This window comes from Eschrichtius robustus, chromosome 4 (genome assembly GCF_028021215.1).
Source record: "Eschrichtius robustus isolate mEscRob2 chromosome 4, mEscRob2.pri, whole genome shotgun sequence".
In the NCBI taxonomy this organism is placed as follows: domain Eukaryota; kingdom Metazoa; phylum Chordata; class Mammalia; order Artiodactyla; family Eschrichtiidae; genus Eschrichtius; species Eschrichtius robustus.
The window spans coordinates 6,905,203-6,910,841 of record NC_090827.1 but is presented as its reverse complement, the minus strand read 5'-3'; the positions used below and the strand labels follow the sequence as shown (position 1 = coordinate 6,910,841).

The following is a 5,639-nucleotide window of genomic DNA, read 5'->3' as shown; positions in this document are numbered from 1 at the left end:
GTGAAATACAAATTGTCTCCTACATGTGGAAGATGAATCAGAAGCCACGGTGTTGTTTATGCTCTGATCTAAGCCAATAACAACAGCTTATACTGCTACACTTCTTTAAAAAAATCAATTTTAACTTGTCTTTATTTTAAATGTATTGTCATTACTGAATGCATTAATGAAGCAAGACATATTTGCAACATTACAAGATTTTCCCATTTTTAATAACTTTTTCTATATAGCTTGTTTTCTTTGTGATCTTCAGCATTTTCCATTATGTATTTAAAACACAATTCTGAGAAGTGAGTAGGATTCCACAGACTGCCAGAGGGGTCCATGGGGAAAAAAACGTTAAGAATCTCTGCTCCAGGAGAAAATAATTAGAAAGTCATGTTAGTAATGCGGGTTGGTTGTTATTGTCTGTGTTTAGCACGATATTCAGTGAAAGGGATCAGCTTAGATGGAAATTGGTGAATTTGCAAGCAAAATTGGAAGTGAATAGAGTTCAACGATTCAGGACCTCTCAGCATTGGAGAGAACCCACTGCTGCAGACATTAGTCTGATGAGTGAAAAGCTTGACCCAGGAAGGCCCAGCAAAGGCATGGATTCATCATACAAGCACGTCGTTGCAGATTACCCCAAAGTGATCACTGTCAAGTTAAAAGAGAAGCATTTGGGTAAGGAAAAAAAATAAAGCTGGCCTAAGAACTGTTGTCTAGAAAGTAAGTTTTTATATCGTTATGGTCCATGGAACTGGAGACACATAGATCAGCAGCCCACACAATTTTGAAAGCTTATATTGCTAAGGAAACCAGCAGCCGTCCATTTGATGCATTGAGCCATCAAGCAACCACTGGGGTCCCAAACTTGCATGCACAGGAAGAAGGCTGCAAAAATGCACACCCTCAAGAAGGGCACGTCTCAAAATTCACTTCAGATGAGGCCATCAAGATAATGGAAAAGATAGAACCACTCAGTGTAATTCTGGGCCATGTTGACAGGGGCCATGGAGAAAAATGAACAAACAGGCTTTTCCCGGAAAGTAAAATCAGGGTCTAAATAGGAAACTTCTCCTCTTACCTGAGTAAAGGGACTCATAGCACCTGCCTTCAGGTTTTCTTAATACTGTGGACCAGTTACTGCTCTGTCTCCTGTGCTTACTGCGATATCGTGATATACTAAGAAAAGTGCATTTTGGTCTTAATCCCCATGTTCTGGCCAGAGCTCCTAAAACCCTTGAAATTTCCTAAGTGATGATGGTGATAGGAACACCTTACACAGAGCTCCTAAATCCTTTGGAAATTCCTGGGTGATAGGATCATCTTCTGTGCTAATGATGTGACTCTTGGTGGGATCCTGGATGGGGCCAGTCACCAGAAATGTCAAGCATATTTAGAAGCTTGGGATTTTCAACTCCATCCTCTATCTTGCAGGGAGGGAAGAGAAGCTGGAGATCAAGTTAATAACTGATTGAACCTACGTGATGAAGCCTTCATAAAAGTTCCCCGAAATGTGGTGAACCCATTCATGAGTCAGGAGGTGGATGCATCTCAACTACAAGGGGATAGAAGCTCCTGTGCTTATGACCCATCTGGACTTCACCCTACATATCTCTTTATCTGGCTATTCATTGGGTAAGGAATGCATCCATTAGTGTATAATAAGCTGGTAAATGTAAGTAAGTGTTCCCCTGAATTCTGCGAGCCATCCTAGCAAATTATCGAGCTGGAGGAGGGAGTCATGGGAACCCCAAGGTATAGTCAGTACAGGTAACAGCTCAGGACTTGCAATTTGTGTCTGAAGTGGGCTCAGTCTTGTGGTTCTGAGCTCGTAACCTGTGAGATCTGATGCTAACTCCAGCCAGGGTCAGAACTGAATTGAATTTTAGAACATCTAGCTGGTGGTGGAGAACTGAACGGTGTGGGGAAAATGCCACACATTTGATGGCAAGAAGTGGTGTGCATAATAGAAGAAAAAACAGAATTGTCCTTCTTCTGGTGTAGAGAAGTTTTCCCAGACACTTCTCTTTCCAGAATGTGAGATTTTATTGCATTTTTTTTTTTGTCCCTGCTCCACTACTCTGTGTTGGATGTTGTCAGAGTGGGAACTAAGTAGGGATAAATTTTCTTTTAGTTCATGTGTTGCCAAGTACAAGTAACCATATTCACCCCTGCTGGATGCGGTAACTGGATGAAACTTTTGGTTCTATCCCTCAAAGAAGGGAAGCCTATATTTTGTATAGGAGAAGAAGGGTTTGGATGCTTATTTGGTGGCAAGGAAGGCAGAATGTGGCAGAAATGGCTAGCTATACATCAAAGATTCATATTCCCCTTAGCATAGTATAATCATTGCTGGTGATAATTATCAGCCAGAGATAATACTTCCCAGATCATATTGCATCCATGAGGGGCCATATGATTTGTTCTCACCAATGGAACAAAGGAGAACATGATGTGTTTCATTCTGGGCAGAGGAGACCAGGCTATGCATATGCTTTACCTCCTCTCAATTTCCTATCAGCGAATGCAGAATACCCTCAGGCCCTAGACAAGAGTGAAAACACAGGAATAAGTCTGGGACTTATCTCACCACCAAGAGGAAGGATGCCTTTGGAACCCCCCAAACAGCATTGCTTATGTGAATGAGAAATAAATTTTTATTATTCCCTTAAGCCACTGAGATTTGGAAAGTTTCGCTGTTGTTGTTGTTAAAGCAGCTAGTGTTATCCCAACGAATACATTATCCAAGTGGAGATTCCAGGTAGGTAGTTAGATAAGGGTCTAGAGCTCAGATGAGAGGTCAAAACAAGAGCTCTAAATGTAGAAGTTAACATGTATTTAAAGACATGAAGCTAGACATCGCTTAGGGAGAGCAGATGTTTAGAGAGGAAAACAAGGATCAAGGTCCAGCATTGAGAACTCCAGTACTACAGGTTAGTTAGAGAAGTCTAATCTGCAGAGGTTCCTGAGACTGCCTGTGGAGTAGAAAACAAAAGAAGTAGAAGCAGACAATATGTTATTTCAAGAAGCAGAGCATGGCCAGTGATAGGCAATAGTGCTGAGAGCCCAGTCAAGACAAGACTTATGGATAGTCCATTGACTTGACTAACTTGAAAAGTGTTTGAGACCTTTACGAAAACAATGTCAGTATATTTGATGGGAGAAGTGAGTAAGTTCAAGAACAAATGAAAAAGGAAGAAAAGAAAAAAATAGAGTTAAAGGGAGCACACATGATAGAAGGCAAAACAGGATGTGGAGTCGAGGGAAGGTAACGCTGAGGGTGCACACCTGGGCAGGGAAAATAAGAGGATCCAATAGGAAAGCTGCTGCAAGAGACAGGAAAAAGGAGACAGGGAAAAAGGAAGAGGAGACAGGATCCAGAGCATCACGGTGGGCTGACCTTTCAGTGGAGAAGAAACTGTTATTCCTTTGTTGCAAGAGGGAAGACACAGACACTATGAACATGGATGCATGTGGCTTCATTGATGTATTGATTAGGTCTGGTTTTGAGTATTTTTACAGTAAAGTAAAACGTGGGGTCATCACTAAAGTGAGTGGAGAAAGTGTTATTAGAAATTTGAAAAGGGAAGGTATGAAATAATTATCCCAGAAAGGGTAAAAGTGAACCTTCCAGCCAAAGGATTTCTGGGCAATTTTGAATACCTGTTTGAGGGCTTGGTTCATGATTTTTGTAGTATGTTCAATCACAAGTTATGTGAGTATATATTTTTTTCCTGTAATCAGTGAACATAGATAGGTGATTCAACAAAGGATGGGATTTTTTTAGTGTATACAACAGAGGGAAAGCAAAAGATTTTGGTGTGTTTGCATGAAAGTGATATGACGAGCATCAGACATGAGTAAGGAGGAAACTGAAGAAAGCAGGGAGCAGTGATATTGAAAAGGTACAAAGAATTGGTGCCAATTGGATTATTTCAGTAATTGAGCTGGTAGAAGCTACCAGAATGTTATGTGAACAGGCCACAGCTTGAGATGCTTGAAACAAATTCCTGTGATGGGGCAGTGACTGGTGATAATAGGGTCTAGGGTAGGAGTGTTACCCAACTTGGGGTCGGCTGCTCACCACCTGAAAGCCAATAATTCAAGAGAGAAGTGTCAATAGAAAGGAAAGATGCTTTAATCAGAAAAGCTGGAAAGCTGGGGAGAAGGTGGACTCATGTCCTGAGACCAGCTCCAAAGATTCTGCTCAGCCATGGCAGTTGGGTTTTTTTTAGCATTTCAAGTGGAAGTACTTTTATTTCAAGGCACCATATCAATCTCTCCAAGGGGTGTCTCGCTAAGACTATCCCTGCCTCCACGTGTGAAAATCCTAAAAATAATTCCCAAAACCCCAGAGGGTGATCATAGCCATCCACAAGCTTTCATTCATGTGACAGTGTTCCCGAAGACACAGGTTATGGGGGGCCTGCAGCCACTGTTACTACTGACAGCCCTGGAAAGGAGCTCCCCACTGGGGCCCCCAGAGGACAGAGAGATGGACGGAACACTTGGACTTAGAAAGACCCCGTGGGGCTGGGGGCCCTCAAGACGGGGAAGCTGCGGACACGTGGCAATGCTGGCATCCACGCCCCCTCCTGCCTCTCCTCCTCCTCGCTCAGGTTGGCGCTGCCCGGGAGCGTGGACGTCAGCGTGTTTTGCAAGAGGACTGCCAGGTTCTTGGATGTCTTTTGGGGGAACGTGCTGCCCGGGTGGGCGACATTCACGTGCATGTACAGATCCTCCCGCGAGGAGCCCGTGAAGCCGCAGTCCTCCCAGACGTGCAGGCATGCCGCCGCCGCGCCCCGTGCATCTTCTCCAGGTGGGACCCCAAGGAGCAGCGTGGGTGAAGGCTTTGTGGCAGACGTCACACCTGTCGGGGCGAAGGCCTGCGTGTGCGCGCACGTGCCTCTCGAGGGAGGTCCAAGGTGTGTCCCTGAAGCCCTTGCCGCAGAAGCCGCGCAGGTGCCTCTTCCCCTGGCTGCGGCCCTGGAGGTGCCAGGTGAGTGTGCGCTGCGGTAGGAAGGCCTGGCCGCACCGCGCGCAGGTGCGAAGCGCCGGCTCGCCGCAGGTGCCCGTGGTGCACTGGGACGCAGGGGTCTGCCCTCTCCTCGTCCAGGAGCTCATCCCGGCTGCGGCCGAGACCCCCCGGGCTCCTCCTCCTCACCTGGAAGACTTCAGGCGCTGTGGAGGCCCCTCCCGGGACTGCGGCCCCCTGGTCCCGGCTGCTCCCCGGATCCCACCTTCCCGCACGCCCGGCCACTCGCAGCCTCCCGGCTCGGCGACACCTATGCCTGAAATCGCGGCGGAGACCATCGCCGGGACAGTGCTTGAAGGGGAGAAGGGGGAAGAATCTCAGTGAGTCATCGAGGCCGGAGGTTGGGTTCTGCGTCTTCCTCCGTGGGGTGCAGACCTGCTGACTCTCCCTTCAGAGGTTCATTTTGCTCTCGTGATCTGCCTGCAGGGTTGCTAAGGGGGCTATTAGGGGTAGAGGGCGAGTCATTCTTTAACTACCTCATTCTTCTTTTTATCCAGGAAAAGAATCAGCAGGCTAATTCGGTTCTTTCAAGGTTAGAGGGGAACAGAAATGGGCAAACAGCAAAGGGGCAAAAGAGCGGCTTTCAGGAGGAACGATGGGACCGCCGGGCAAAGAG

At 46.4% G+C, this 5,639-nt stretch overlaps 1 pseudogene; it reads right to left on the bottom strand.

Annotated features, from left to right (window-relative positions):
- Nucleotides 1–4,502: 4,502 nt before the first annotated feature.
- Nucleotides 4,503–5,112, bottom strand: LOC137764458 (transcription factor Ovo-like 2 pseudogene; annotated as a pseudogene).
- Nucleotides 5,113–5,639: the final 527 nt, after the last annotated feature.